Genomic DNA, 16957 nt, shown 5'->3' with positions numbered 1-16957 from the left:
AAATAGACTTGTGTTCTTTGGTGTTGCTACCTTTTAAATGGCCACGGCCATTGACAATGCATTGGGCGCTTATTTCAAAGTAATAATCTCAAGCGTGCATGTCCATCCACAGTAAGGTGCATTTTTGAGTGGTGCAACCACTCCAAGGAACAGCAATGGAACCTATGTGACTGTGACTATGAGTACCATGTGGTCTGAGAACCATGTACAACCCAGATCCGGCACAAACAAGGGACTAAATTATTTTCGCTCCTGTGCCACAAAAATGTGGAACGCCCTACCAACAGTCATTAAGACATGCGAATCCCTTGACTCCTTCAAAACCGCTTTCAAAGGGCACCTACGGATGGCTGCAATTCGAAACTGGCCCCCGTAAAATCGGAATCCCCCCCCCCCCACCCTTTTCCCCTCACTGCACATGTTTCTTTTCCCTTTTTACCTCCATTATGATGAATTCCTGTTCTGTTCTTTGTCTATATAGAAGTGTCTATTTGTACGTCTCTAAATGTTTTGATGAATTGAACATGGTGGATCCTGTTGTAAACAAGTGTAATGCTTAATTGGGTCGTCCACTCACAGTTAACAGCCTTTGTATCGAGTTTGTGCTTGAAATGTACTGTAATTCTGCAAACTGTTAATAACATTTTCAATCAATCAATCAAAACCAGTAGGGGCAAAAGTGGCGCTGTTGTGCCACAAACAGAGAGAGAGACATAGTGTTGCACTGTTGCCTGCTAATTACAGAGATAGAGAGAGGCAGGGGGAGAGGGGAGTTGCACCACTCAGTTCACACGGGTGTGATTTTTTAAATTGGTAAGTGTTTCTCTGTGAAATTATGAAGGAGTGGGGAAGGTCCAAAGTTGTATCACTTAAGTTTTAAAAGTTACATATCTAACAAAATGACAAAACATTTCAAAGTAAAGACTATGCAGATTTTTTAAAGTGTGAATGTCATGTTGTTTCAGCGACCCCACAACTAAAACTAGACTAAAACTAAAACATCAGATGACTAAATAGAATTTTATTCAAAAGAATATGACTAAAAAACTAAATCAAACTTTGCTGTCCAAAACTCAACCTGACCCATTGCATTCATTCTTAAACACTTTTATAACATGTTGTTGTGATGTGGAAGGTTATGCAACATAACGGTCAGGAAGGGAAAGGGGGGTACAAGTTCACACAGTCCAGACTACAAATCAATAGAATGACAGCCTACTGACAGCTACATTATTCGTGGAGTGAGGTTAAAACATGTGGGAAGCAGTTGTGTGAAGTAGCCAAGTACATTTAGTACTTAGTAGTAACACTGATGTTGATGGTTTGTTCAGTTTGTGTGGTGGAGAGGGAGGGTGATTCTGCTGAAAACTAAATACTACTAACCAATCAAAAAGCTACTCAACAGGACTCTGTTTATTTTATTTTTTGCAAAACAAACGTGTCCCAAGGAGCAAAGCGCAGGGGGAAACGGAACATATGTCCTTGAACATAATTATAATGTAGCGCATGCGCCCCTAAACCTTGCAGTGATCTGGCTTATCTGTTGGCTTTAGCCACTCCCCCTCCTGCTTAAGCTTAAACAAAGTCAGTTTGCAGTCAGTGTGATGGTCAAGGAACTGGGTTCAGGAGAGCTACTGCTACAGTAGAAGTGCAGCAAGAGATTAGCCTAGTATTACTGGCTGGCTTTAGATGAGGGTGGTGGTGGCGACAGGCTGCTTCGGCTGTCATTAGGCCTACAAGTCACACACTGGAATAGGCGAGCAAAACATAATCGATTCAATCTATTATAAAAAACTATCGATTTATTGATAACTTAATAAAATCATTGATTGTAGGAGAAAAGTTAAAACAAAACATCCAAAGATAATGAAATATAGTGAAAATAGCTGATCTATAACTTCACAACGCATCATGATTTGATGCATTGTGAGCTTGTAGATCTGTTATTTTTGTATTACTCTACTAGTCAAAAACATAATCGATAGAATAATTGCTAAAAACCAGTTGAAGCCCTAAACTGTTTTTTAAACGGTATTAACGCAGTCGGTAGAGGGAGTGGGATCACACCTTTGACCCCTGGGGTAAACGAAACAGAAGGTGGAGGATTTCAGGATTATAGTCTAATGATGACAATTTTCCTGTGGACGTAGGATGGATCCACAGGTCTCTAGGGGGCATATTATAATACAAAGTCCATTTATTAAATATGAATTGCATAGACCACCTTTGTATCACCTGTAATTGTCTACAGTGGCCGGTTGAGTGCCATCTCCCCAATGAGGAATGAGAATTGAATCAACACTTACTTTTGTTTCATTGAAACAAACAAAATAGCATCTATCCAAATTAGCGCCACATCTGTTTTTGCTCCGACTGTCAACTCACATTTGACGGTCACTTAGATAGCAGCCAGTAACCTGAAACCAAGTGTTTTTCAGTTACGGATTTCACTTAGCAGGCAGAGGGGACACCTGGGACAGAATCTCACCAGGGACATTCTGACAAGAAAACATGTTTTTACACTGTTAAGCATCATGAGTTGGAACAGCATCGATGGCCATGGACGATAAGGATTTAAAAATCAAGGCTTAACTGTTGTATAAGTGTTCATCCATCAACCGTCAACCTTGTAAGAGACCTAGCAAATGTGGAGAAATGCTTTCCTGCCACTGCCTTCATTACAAACCAAACATATGTTGACTTAAGTACCTTCCATCATGAGATGAATGATGGTGGTGATGATGATACTGTATGGGCCTGGCTAACTTGTTATGGCTGCTCTGGCTAACTACGTAGTTAACCTCAATCCGGTATCAGGTACAAGCATCCATCCACCAGTAATGAATAAGATTATATCCATATTATAGCTCCAGCAGGTTTTGAGTGAAATGGATTATTTGACTGTGAGATGAGCAGCCAGCCACCATGGTCTGCTGTCCCATATGGTATTTAGTTACTGTAGTCCAGACTTCTGTCTGTCTGTCTGTCTGTCTGTCTGTCTGTGTGTCCTAAATGCTAGCTGACGCATAATGTTACACCCAATTAGCCAATGTTGACGCTAGCAAAATAAAAGTTTATTTTCCTTCAGACACCGTGCTCGGTGCTTTTAGCATTCCTCATTACATTAGCACCAGCTAGAGCAGAGCAGAGACAGAGAGAGGCACTTTAGTTATAGCCGCTTACCTCGTCAGTCGGTCGGCGGCAGCAGTCAGTCTCACGGTGTGGGACGAGCCTGCCTTGGGCTTGCGGAGCTTCCCTACACCCACCGAGACGATCAGACTGATAAGCAGCCTGCAGTTTCAGCACCGCCGATATGGACAGCTAGCTTAGCGTTTAGCCAAAGAAGCTAAAGCCCTGCCAAGTCAACGGGAAGGGGGAACATTGTAGCGGCTAGCCTAATGCTAACCTAGCTTAATAGTTTATTTGAATGCGAGATGGGAGCTTATTTTCCTCCGGCTCGTTCTTCTTCCTCAACCGTGTTGCGGACGGAGTGGCTCAGTGGCGACTGGCGGGCGGCTCGTCTTGAGTTCGCACACTATAAAAGCGGATCCTTCCCTCCTTCCTTCCTAATTAAAGACGTGACGCTTCAGAAATAAATACGCAAATACACAACGTGAGGTGTTTTTCTTCCTTTTTTTTCTTTTTTTAATCGCCGATTTGATCGAGACGGTTGTTTCCAGCCATCTAGCCCCTTGTTGTTGCTGCTGCTGCTCTATCCACCACCGCGTATAAAAGGCTGGACGGTCGCCATCACTTACAGGAACTGTTCGCGCATGCGCGCTATACACACCACCAACCAGCATGACGTCTTCTTATTCCAAAGGAAGTACAGTATGATTCTGGCCCTCTGTTCTGGCCTAGTGCTGGCCTTCAGTTCAGAGTTCAGCCCTTCTATTCCAGTCCAGACGCATGCCACATATATTAGTCCATGAGCCAGACCCCCCTAATTTGCGCGTTAATTACGAAATGGGTGGGCAAATTCTTGTTTGAATTTTTGACTAGCTGTACATCTCTACTTCACATTTTTGTATGATAACAATCGCAGACTAGCAGCTTAGTGGTAGTTATCATGCATTGAATACATGCACCCCTATATTGCCACATGCAAATTGTGACAACACATATATGAACAACTTTTGAACCTTACTTTGTGCAGAGACCAATGAAACCACTTTTCTGCATAATTCAAATATGGGGAATCGATTGGAATGGTTATTTTACTTCCACAAAACTTCCATATATGCTTAAATGGGCTTTTAATGCAGTATTTTGCACACACACATCTAAGAAATTTAAAATAAGGCTTGCAAATATCCCCATTTTGGAAGTGTGTGCTAAGAACCAACATGTTCCTAATGGCTATAGAAAACTGCTCACCATTCTAAGCTTTAATATGAGTGGTAACATGTGTTTATACGTTTTGTAACTCTAGAGATATAATCAGAAACACTATTATAGTGTGATAACACGAGTCAGGGCCAGCTATAGAATCAAATGGGTGGGCAAAGCTGGTGTGATTTTTTTTTGACTTGTTGTGCATCTCTACTTCACAGTTTGGCATGATAACCATTGCAGACACATAGCTTAGTGGTCGTTATCATGCATTGAATATGTGGACACCTATATTACCACACACATTCTTACAAAAATATATGATCAACGTTTGAGCCATTATTGTGTAGAGACCTACAATCACACCTTTCTGCATAATTCAAGTAGGGTAATTGATTGGAATAGTCATTTTACTTATTCAATACTTTCATATATGCTTAAATGGCTTTTTAATGCAAAATTCTGCACACAAATGGAATAATTTGAAAATAAGTGCTGAATGAGGACATCAACACATAACACCACCTAGTCCGGGAACCGAAGGGTGATTTTTGGCTGAACGTGGTTTCGTCAGATAAAGTTTTTTTGTCAACTGATTCTTGTAGCATGGGGTCACCTCTTAATAATTCAAGAGGGTGCCCAGTGATATCCCTTGGGCATTTTTTGTTATTAGAAATACTTGGTCTAAATGCATCAACTTTGATTTCTACAGTGTTTATGAATGTGGATATGCAATCCACATTGTATAAAATGTATAACATTTATGATTAATGCATTATTTATTAATGCATATTATTAATATATTCTACCATCTGTATTAGTGAAACTGTAGCATATTTCTTTTCAGGTTGAAGATGGTGGCAACAACAGCCAAATCCAATTCAAATGATACACTCCAAAGTGTATGACCTAAATTATATCTATTCAATGGTCATCGTACTCCTGTCTAGTGACTGTGATGTTCATGTGGAGGATGGCCTTGCCTATGAGCTGGCACCAGTCTTAACTGCCATGTTCACAGAGGATGGAATGCAAATGTATATACCTTTATTGAAAGGATAAGCCCCTTGAGATGCATCATCTCATTTTAGAGGGGGTCCTCAACACCGATGAACAGTAATAATAAACAGCATCATCGAATAAGCAAGGTATAAATATGAACATGCATATTGGAAAAGAGGCAGCACTTTGTTTGTTGTAAAAAGACAAAGTCCAAGAAAGAAAAAAAAAAGATTAGAAGCATGAGCACAGTGTTAGAAGATGAGTGAAAATCGATTCTTTAAATACTGTACATTGAAAAGAAGTGATTGTCCACATTGAAGACGTCACTTTGGGAGGAATGCTGCTGATGCAGATGTCACTGTCATTGATGGATCAGACCTTTGGACCATCCAGCTGATGTCAACCACATACCTGTCTGACAGTGATGTCTACCTAATCTTTGAGATATAGGTCTACTGTGATTACAATATCAGGTCAGTCAGCAGAGATGCCAGGGAGACGGGGGTCAGCTAGAAATACCATGTCCTATCATGATATATCTCCTCCAATCACTGTAGCTACAAACAGGTCTGATTTCCACACTCATCTTGTGCTATAGGCATTCCAGCAAGTGCATTCTGGACCTTCAGGTCCTGTTCCGTTAAGGAAACTATGGAGGAAACTAGACTACTAGTCTGGGAGAAAAGAATGGGAAAGGTCATGCATGTACTTCAAACCAGCTGCACTACCACCAACAGATTCATTGAGAATGTATAGATCCCCCACTTTTAAACATCTTTGTGGCAAAATGTTGATGGGCATCTTACACCAGCATGAGACCGAGAGTAGTTCGGATGGAAAAAGACAGATCTATCAGGCCACTGAGCCCTAAAGACCTGCAGTAATAAGTGTAATGAAGTAATAAAAGTAATAAGTGTAATAAAGTAATACGTGATCGAGTTAATTCATAGGAAAGGAGGTGTGGTGGACATGACCACTTCCAAATAAGCATTTATTTTGGAATGCAAATTTGTTGCTTTTGCATTAATTATTGTAGGCCTATTTTATGGGCTTTTGCTGTGTTAAGCATGACGGGGTTAATATCTAAAAATGCCCTATTCTGAAATCAAATATATTGTACATATCCACATTCATGCGGATAAACACTCTAGAAAGCTAATTTGATGCATTTAAACAATATATTTTATGGGATTTGGGGGTTTGAGGCATGAAGGGGTTAATATGCATTAATTACTTGCGCAAGCAGAGCGTGCAAGTAATGTTATCAGTCAGGTGCTACGATGCGTATGTCCCTTAGCAGTACATGATATGACGTCATATGCTGGCACGAAGCAGACCGTGCAGGTATGTTCTCCGTAATGCTACGAAGCGTATGTCCCATGACGTGATGAAGATATGTACCAATGTCCCTTAGCAGCATATGATATGACGTCATATGCTGGCACGGGACATACGGAAGCAGACCGTGCAGGTATGTTTTCCGTCATGCTACGAAGCGTATGTCCCATGACGTGATGAAGATATGTACCAATGCCAGGGTATAATTGGTTTACGATGGTGACGTAATTATATGTTTCAGTGTCGGGTGGATTAAAGGGACATACGCATCAGACCACCCGAGTAACCACATTATACCACTAATCAACTCAGAAATTACATATACATACACATAGACATATACATATATAGACATATGAGCATATGACGTGATGAATATATGTACCAATGCCAGGGTGTAATTCATGGTTATTGAAGGTGACGTAACGATGACATGTTACAGTGTTGGGTGGACTAAAGGTAATGCCCCTATGTATACATGTATGTAATCTGACACCACTGCCATAACAGGCACAAGTAATCATTACCATACTTCAAAATACTACTTTTCTTCCTCCAAAAGCAAGGTACGTAGCAAATAGCTAAACCTAATAATTCAATATTGCAAACGTTCTTTCACAGAGAGGCTGAGATTTGAACGTTTGTAGCGGTCTACAGTACTTGCACGCTCTGCTTGCGCACTAGTAGGCCAGGCCTACTTGTGTGCAACAAGCAAGTAGGCACTCGACAGAGTGCAGTTCTAGTTAATAATGCATTCATCATAAATCTACTACATTGTGCCTATCCACATCCACAAACGCATGTAGAAAGCAAATTTGATGCATTTAGACCAAGTAATTCGCATGAAATACCATAAAACTTTATTTTCAGGGATTTGTTAGTATTTCAGGCATTAAGGGGTTAATAACTAAATTTGCCCAAGGGATATCACTGGGCACCCTTTTGATCTCCAGCTCCTAATGTAGTGTTGCAGCTGCTGCAGTCGCAAATGCAAGCTCCCAGGATGCACGTGCTTGACATGGCTTGAAATGCACATCAATGTGCAAATTACAAACATGCAATAACCAACCCCAAGAAGAGGGCCTGATTATCACTCGGAAATAAAGGACTGAATTTTCCAGTCCGTGGGAGCCTGGGCAGGGGCCCTGCACAGAGCCCGGGCAGAGGACTTTTGTGGCGGTTTTGGACAACCATGGGTCTGACCGACTCGACACCGGGCACTGCACTTATATTGTAAGGACCTCTTTAAAAACAACATTGCTGATAAACTGGCACTTCTTGTTTGTCTCTTCATCTCGAGCAAAAATGCCTGCTTGATTTGCTAACCCTACTGGCCGCCACATAGAACTGGCCATGGCTGAAGAAGTCCCTCATGCAGAAGACCCCAACACGGTGTAGTGTCTGGCCCTGAGACATATTGACAGTCATGCCGAAGCAGGGTCGGACTGGAAACTGTTGGCGGGGCAGAGTGAATGGATAGATGATGTCGGTTGGACACAGGGTGATGCGTGGACTGAGTGTGCAAATTTGACACCAACCACAGATCTTGCAGCTTTAGGCGTGCATCTCGTGCTTTGTCTGACTCAGCTCTCCGTGCACGTTGTTGTGCGCCACGCATCCAGTTGCGGTAGTCTCGGGTACCTTTGGGCATATTGGCATGTAAAAAAGGTGATCTGTATTCTGTAACTGTCATCTATTAGCTGGCTGTTGAGCTCGTGATGTCAGAAGTGATGTCAGCGGTATCACCATTTATGCCCATCTTTGTCAGGCATGCCCAAATATGGGGTCTATGCCTTGTGATGTCAGTGGCCCGGGCAGAGGCCTTTTGTGGCGGTTCTGGACAACCATGGGTCCGACCAACTCGACACCGGGAACTGCACTCCCTGTGGGGGTGTGGAACACGTGTGTCGAATTTGAAGTAGGTGGGGCGAACGGTTCTCGAGTTACATGGATTACAAACGTACAGCTGTACAGACAGACTTTGCATTTATAGTTAGATGATACATTGGCTACTATATGGACATTGAATATTCCCTCATTTAAAACCTTTGACATGTTAACAAAATTAAATAAGAATGTTGACTGTCAATACAATATTCAATCCAATATTTGGATTGAATATTGATTCGGGAAAGTTAGGCGAAATCAGGCATATTTTCCTATATAATGCCTAATTTGCATATTTAAAGATACAATTTCAGAAAACTTGTAATACAATAAATCATTGTTTTTATGTAATTAATCAACTAGGGAAGTTTCATGGTGATCACTAGTTCTTAATTTTTTTCATCCTATTCACCCATCATGTATATAGGTGAAAATAACAAAATGTGTGATAAATATGAAAAAGCTGCTCCTGTGGAAGTGTTATCATATATTAATTTACTTATATTGACATTCTAAACAATTTAATATAGGTATGGTTTTGCCCACTCATTTCGTAATGAAAACTTGTCCGGCTCATGGACTATATAGACTCAATGGCCTGACAGCGTGCCGCGTGTTCGAGTCCCGTTCATGACCTTTGCTGCATGTCTCTCCCCTTCTCTCTCTCTCTCCCTCTTTCCTGTGAATCTCCACTTGAAACTATGATTAAAGGCAGAAAAGGAAGGGGAAAAAAAGAAAATAAATTGTGAACTTGTAAATCTGCTATTTTCACTAAGTTGGGTCCCGGGCAAACGGGCTAAATTCTCTTTTGGGTCATCATGGCTAAAGAGTTTGGGAAATGAAATGAAATGAAATGATTACTATATTTACCCAGGGTATCTGGGCTAAGCTCAAAAACTTGTTTCCAGCCAGGCCCTGCTCATAGAACATTTCATCGTAGTGGTTCAATGCCTTGTTCAAGGGCACTTCAGCGGTGGTAATTTTAACGTGTCGGACCGCTGATTCGAACTGGCGACCTTCCGGTATCAAGACCGCTCCGCAATCCGTTCGGCCACCGCTGCCACAAGAACCACTGTGTAGTCAAGTATGTGTGTGGCTCTGGTTCCAGGGGTTCCCAAACAGCTAATTTAGTTAACCCATTAAGACCTGAGAGCCGATTCTACAAATGCCAAATCAGTAGTTCGATCACACTCACTCAAAGATTTTTGCTCCAATGAACGTCTGCTCTATGTATGTACTATGTAGGTCCCTATCCCTATGTCTGAGTACGGACAGCTGCAATACTGCTGGCCTGCAGGGTGACCTATCTTCAAGTGGCGCTATTGAGCTTCACTTCATTGAACTACAACTACAACTATTACAATGGGTTACAGGTGCATGATGGGAAGCTGAGTTTTTACATTTTTTTCTTCATTACACCCAGGCCAGAGGTAAAAAATTCTAGTATAAAGTCAACAACTGTGCTTGACTCCAAAGGCACCGCTCACTTCACATTACAGTGTGATTTTTCAAAAATAGCAGATGTAAGCTTGTGACGCGCTGTGAGCTTATAGCCTCTCTATCTCTCTCTCTCTGTCTCTCTCTCTATGTCTCTATCTCTCTCTCTCTCTCTCTCTCTCTCTCTCTCTCTCTCTCTCTCACAAACAGTGTGGGGTATGGTCGGTGTAGTGGCACTCCGTCTAAATGTTCTTAAAAATGTACCACTTGGTGGAGTAGACCTCACAAAAACACAAAACAGTAGTTGTACGCAAACGACAAGACAAAAGTAACTTTTCTTAAAAAGGTTTTACTGAGAAAAAACACCAAAAGTTACAGAGTCCAATGTATGGTCAAAAAACTGTGTTGCTTCCTTCTATGTCTGACTCCAACTGACTACAAGACTGTGACATCAAACAGAAATACACACAGGTGCCTCCAACTGGTCCAAATTGGCTCCCATTAACATCAAAGGATAATTAGGTCACACTCAGATCAGGTCAGCTAGACCTTTTTAAACACACATGACACTCATGAAATGCAATCAAATATCCAGCATAGCTTTTTAACCTTTTTAACCAAAATAATTATTAATCTTAATCATGAATTCACTTAAACATAAAAAACATTGACAATTGGCACCTACATTACCCGGCCCCTAATTGGTTAGGCAGGAGGACTAATCAATTATCATACTTAAACATGTTCTTTTTAATCAAATCTTCATTTTTCCTGTCCTCTTCTCAGTTAGGTCCTTTTCTTCTGGCCTGGCTTCTTGCAACAGAGAGCAGAGTCTATAGGTCTTGGATTCTCTTCTTTGCTTTGCAGGGTCTTTTTAAATGTCACTGATGATCTTCGCGTCCTGATTGTTTGTGATAACTCCTTTCTTTTCTCTTTCAGTTGCTGCAAAGTTTTCCTCAGCCTTAGAATCCAGGCGAGCTTGTGCCAGTCTGAGTAGTACTCGATCAGTTCGTTCCTTGGCTCCATGTTAGCTTTGACTTTGATCTCAGGATCATTTTGAAGGGTTTCTTTCAGTTGAACAGGTTGAAACGAGTCTGTGCAGTCGGAGACCACTCTTATCCTTTTTCTTTTAGGGTGATGCACCCCTTGGTGCGGTATGTAGATCATGGTGCAGTCATCACGACTCGGTTCATCTGTTGGAACTTGAACAGTGCAGTCTTTGCCAATAATGGTGTCCTTGAAGCCGTTGCCGTGAGACTTCTTCTTGAACTTCCTAAGCAAACTGACTGTAGGCTGAACCACATGGTTAGTAGGCTTTGCGTTCTTCTTGATCGGCAATTCAATGCTGCAATGTCCGTTCTCAAAGATTGTGGTTTTCTGCACAGCCTGTTTGTCCTCTTGGGACAGCTCTTTGTCGTCATAGTTGCGCTCTGGAAAATCTTGAACCAGTAGCTTCTCAATCTCCACCACAGAGAGTCTGTTCAATGAATATTGAGGACGTTTTATCTCTGTGTTGCTCATTTCCTTCCTTATAGGTCCATTCACGACCCAGCCGATGGCAGTCTTCACAGCATACGGTCCTCCATTTTGACCATTGATAACGTGCCATGGCTCCATTGCTCGTGGACAGTTCGCTCCAATAAGTAGGCCAACGTCTGCTTCTAATTCTGGCAGGTGTACTTCGCTGAGATACGGCCACTTCTGGATATCAGATTGCTTCGGTATGTTTTCAGGGTGAACAGGTATGTAGCTGTGGGTGTACACCTTCGGAAGCTCAATATACTTGTTCTCTTCTAGCCCACATATTTCAAGATCCAATATCACACAACTGCTCAGGAGTTTCCGTTCTTCAGGCGTGTCTTGGCCCATGGTGCTGATAAGTACTTGGGTTGGCTTCCCCTTAACGTTCAGTTTCTTTTGCAGAGCTTCCGTGCAGAACGTTCCGGTGCTTCCCGGATCAATGAACGCGTACGTTTCCACATACTTGTCACTCTTTCCTGTCTTGACCTTCACCGGTACTATTGACAGAACACATTCAAGTTCTCCGGCCCCTGTGACGTTACAGGATTCTTGTGTGACAGAAACTTGTGCACAAACTTCACTTCCCTGTGCACCGTCATCCTTTTCAGGTGAAGCTTCACGTGAGACAGAAACTTCTCTTTCTGTGTGTAGAATGTCTGGATGCTTTAATTTGCATTCGATACACTCTGCTCTTTTCTTGCAGAATTTGCTCAGATGTCCATAAGTTAAGCACCCAAAACATAAGCCCTTTGACTTCAAGAACTCCACACGTTCTGTATGTGGCTGCTTCTTGATCTTGTTGCACGAAGCTAGTGTGTGATCTTCCTGGCAGTACAAACACGGCTTCTCAAAAGCATTCACTGTTTTGCTTGTTCTTTCTGGCTTCCAAGATGTTCCTTGAGGCTGCTGATTGTCATCTGAAACGTTGGTTGCGAAACTACTTCCACGAAATTCTCTCTTCACAGGAGGTCTTTCTCTTTGATCATTCTGTCCAGCCGTGACTGGGCGGCTGTCTGGTATATTACCAAAGAGGGGATCTGTAGCTATTTTAGCTTGCCGGTCAATGTATCTGACCAAATCCGCAAACTTCGCTCTTCTGCCCTGTCGCTCTTTGACATCGTAGGCTACATCACGCCAGCGTTCTTTCATTCTGTATGGTAGTTTAGACACCACCGTTCGCAGGTTGGTTGGATTGTCCATCTCTTCCAAATAGTCTATGTCTTCCATAGTGTTGTGACATCCAACTAAGAACATTGCGTAGGCACTTAAAGCCTTTCCATCGTCGGACTTGATCGTCGGCCATTTGAGGGCTTTATCAATGTACGCACTGGCGATCCTTAGTTCATCCCCATAGTGCTTATGGAGAAGTTGCTTCGCTACTTGGTAACCTTTCCTCGACGGCATGTGAGCACAGCTGCGAACTAACTCTTGAGGTTCACCAGCTGTGAATTGTTCCAAGAAGTACAACTTGTCTTGATCAGTGTCAGTCTTTTGTTCTACTGAGTGCTCAAACGCTCTGATGAAAGATTTGTACTGCAATGCATCACCCTTGAACACAGGAATATCCTTTTTTGGTAACTGGGATTGCTTCTGTTGGCTTACAAGCAACTCCGTTATTGCATTCTGTTTCTGCAGGACTTCTATTATGCCATCACCTCTGGTGCCCTGATTGAAATTGCGATGATCTTCTTGTGAAACTTGTGACTGTGACGTTTGTGACTGTGCCCGAAAGTGTACGTTTACTGGTTGAGCACTGCTGGCTCTTTCCTGCTTCACACTCCCATGCCGTGGTCTTTGTGATGCCAGATAGCTATTCATACCATCTTCCTGTCTTTCATGCTCTTTGAGTACTTTTATTTTTGCACTGCTTGCTGCTAATGCAGTCTCCAAATCGAGCTCCTCTTTTTTAGCTTTAATTTCAGCCGCTGCTACTTTAAGTTCAGCCTCTGCTTTTGCAAGCTGCTGTTTTTTCTTGAGTGCAGCAGAAAATTCAAGCAGTGCTGCGTGCTCGGCCTCTTGTCTAACACGTGTTGACGACACTCGTGACACTGTTGAAGCACGACTTACTTGAGACCCACCTTTGCGAGCACTTCCTGTGTCCTTGACACTAACCTGTGATACACTATCACTTGGTTTAACTCCATCTTGCAGGTAATTTTCATTATCACAGCCTTTCATCATTGTTAACTGATCCTGCCTTGCAATCCAATTTGTAACTGTGTTCATGAACTGGTGTAGATTTGCCCTTTTGGGTTCGAACCACATATCTTGATCCGCTATTCTTTCATCCTCAGGCAAAAGACTTGAAACTTCGTTATTGAAATGAAAGAACTCATCATAAGCATGTGCAAAATCACCTTTGTACACATCTTTTACATGTTGCAAGTTTTGAACATCATCCATCAATGGCTCTATCTCATTCATTTTGCTTGTCAGAGCTCCCAATCTCTGTCTCCTTAATGCAATGCTTTTTTGCAATTTCTCTTCTACTGCTTTCTCAGTCTGTTTGCGAGACTGTCTGCGTGACCTTCCTCCCTCCACACCTTCAGGTTCATTTTCTTTTTCATCAGCCATCATATCAATTGCAGAGTAGAATGCTCAAGTTGCATGCAAAAGCTTAAAAGCACTTTGTATAGTCACTCTTCTTAATCAAACCAGTGCAAAACAACTTCTCAAGTGATGCAAAACTCCACATAGGTTGAATGAAAGCTTGAAATTATGCTCACATGGAGAGAGCCACAGTCAATATAGCATAGAAGAGAAATCCAATCCACTTAGCTTCACAAATCCAGGTAGTATCTTCGTGTCACAAAGCACATGGAAAATTATATTTTTAATACCTTGTCTTGGGAATCACTCCAAAAGATTACCCCTGTTACTACCTTTCCTTCAGGTGAACTTGTTTTCCTCCAAAAATGTCCAGGCAAGTTCCAACTGTAGCTCATTAGCTCAGTTTTTTGACTAAATGTAGTGGCACTCCGTCTAAATGTTCTTAAAAATGTACCACTTGGTGGAGTAGACCTCACAAAAACACAAAACAGTAGTTGTACGCAAACGACAAGACAAAAGTAACTTTTCTTAAAAAGGTTTTACTGAGAAAAAACACCAAAAGTTACAGAGTCCAATGTATGGTCAAAAAACTGTGTTGCTTCCTTCTATGTCTGACTCCAACTGACTACAAGACTGTGACATCAAACAGAAATACACACAGGTGCCTCCAACTGGTCCAAATTGGCTCCCATTAACATCAAAGGATAATTAGGTCACACTCAGATCAGGTCAGCTAGACCTTTTTAAACACACATGACACTCATGAAATGCAATCAAATATCCAGCATAGCTTTTTAACCTTTTTAACCAAAATAATTATTAATCTTAATCATGAATTCACTTAAACATAAAAAACATTGACAATTGGCACCTACAGTCGGTGTGGTGGTTGCAATGCAAATAGACTGTGTGATAAATAATAAGCTTGTTGTCTGAATTTGTCATTGTTGAACATTCACACAGTGGTTATTTTTTTAATAAAGACTGTAACTGGAATTTGGATGGCAGAATTCAATCTATGCTCAGGGTTCAAGCTTAATTCTGTTAATTTCAATAAAAGTCAGATAGATGATAGATAGATAGATAGATAGATAGATAGATAGATAGATAGATAGATAGATAGATAGATAGATAGATAGATAGATAGATAGATAGATAGATAGATAGATAGATAGATAGATAGATAGATGCGTCCCAGGTGCATCCATGTATGTATGTATGTATTTTGTTTTAGTTATTCTATTTATAGTGACTCATAGGAATAGACTACGTGATGACAACCAGGAATAGTCTGGTGACCACCGGAGAGACGGGTGGCAGCCGGAAAGTAGACGGCACCCGGGAGCAGTATGGGTTGGCGCCCCAGCCTGTGTCTTCCGTGAGGAAGAAGCCCAACAAACCCACGGTGAGGCCTTTAGGAAGGCCATTCAAGCCTCAAGCAGAGCCTGTGGCACCACCAAGGGCAAGGTGGAGCCTGCGGAACCGTTGCGGCTCGAGAATCCACCATTCCTGAATAAAGTGCCTGGTGCTGGGAGTCTGTTGCAACGCACAGGGCCTGACCTGGTGAGAGCAGGAGTGGACCTGGTGAGACATAGGAGGGGCCCGGACAGGAGTCAACCCACAGAGCCTAGTCCTTCCACGCGCCAGAATGGTACCTCCCAGTCCCGGCAGAGTAGTTCAGGAGGAACGGATTGTGTGGCCCTGGTTTTTCCCTAATGGGACTGATCGAGGGTAGCTACTGGGACGTAAGTCGGGACTTGATCACCCCGGCTGGGTCACCTGAGTGAGGGGTATGATGTTGGGAGACCCGAAACCCTGATGACCTTGGGATACATCACTGAGGATACGTCCCAGGTGCATCCATGTATGTATGTATGTATTTTGTTTTTACTTTCCCATTTTCAAACATTTTCTCAGAAATGTTTTGTGCTTTGAAGAAGCGTTAAAGTATAAATATCACTTAGCCAATATTGCATTTGCTAGAGCGTGTTATACATACACAAACAGAACATAACAAAACAATACAAAAACCTTAACAAAAGAAAATGTTTAGATGTGATCATGATCACTCCTGAACATCATGCATGACATTGTCAGAGCTTTAGGGACATTTTGCTCTCTGTCTCCATCTACTGGAGTTTATGTAAATTGTATATTGTATACACTGTTATTGCTGAGAAAGTTGGCTGTCCTGTATACTAATACTATACAGGACAGCCAACTTTCTCAGCAATAACAGGTGTGTCAAATAGAGGTGAAACGCTTGGCAGACAGACAAGAGAGACAGTGGTGTGCTGGTTATTAGTGTTTATTGGTGGTTTTCAGTCTGATAAGTTGTGGGATGGACACAAATTCCACGTAACCCGTTTTTATAATTTGCAATGGCGAGATGATGTGTCAAATGTACAGAGGGTACCCAGATATGTCAAAATGAATTAATAGTTGTAATAAATGTTGATGATGATGTCATATGGGGCCGTGTAAAGACAATATCAGTGTGCAATTATGTTAGACTGCAGCAGTTAAAAATCCTGCACTGATGCAAATCTCTCCTAATACAATACACAATATGAATGAACCCACAATCTCAGTACCTACTGTACACTCATTGTGTTTGGTGTCTAAAATACAGGCATATTGGATGAATATTTTTGCTAGATATGCAAGACATATACATATGGTGTAGTCTTACATTAACCCTCTCTCTCTTTGCATCTGGGTCATCCAATTCAAGATGCAACTATTGTTGCTAGCACCGATAGGTTGTATGACATCTTTGCATATTTGTTAGATAATATCTAATATGTAATATAATAATATAATATAATATAATATAATATAATATAATATAATATAATATAATATAATATAATATAATATAATATAATAT

General features: G+C 41.6%; 1 protein-coding gene across 1 annotated transcript in view; it reads right to left on the bottom strand.

Annotated features, from left to right (window-relative positions):
- The window catches only part of fndc3a (fibronectin type III domain containing 3A), a 94286-nt gene extending 90542 nt beyond the window's left edge, over window positions 1-3744 (bottom strand). Inside the window, exon 1 of the mRNA XM_079513617.1 lies at window positions 3184-3744. The gene's annotated coding sequence lies outside the window, so the exon portion shown is untranslated. The remainder of the gene's footprint in view (window positions 1-3183) is intronic.
- Window positions 3745-16957: the final 13213 nt, after the last annotated feature.

The sequence above is a fragment of the Electrona antarctica genome (assembly GCF_951216825.1).
Source record: "Electrona antarctica genome assembly, chromosome: 11".
In the NCBI taxonomy this organism is placed as follows: domain Eukaryota; kingdom Metazoa; phylum Chordata; class Actinopteri; order Myctophiformes; family Myctophidae; genus Electrona; species Electrona antarctica.
Note: the sequence above shows the minus strand (reverse complement) of the source record. Positions and strands in the feature narration are given on the sequence as shown.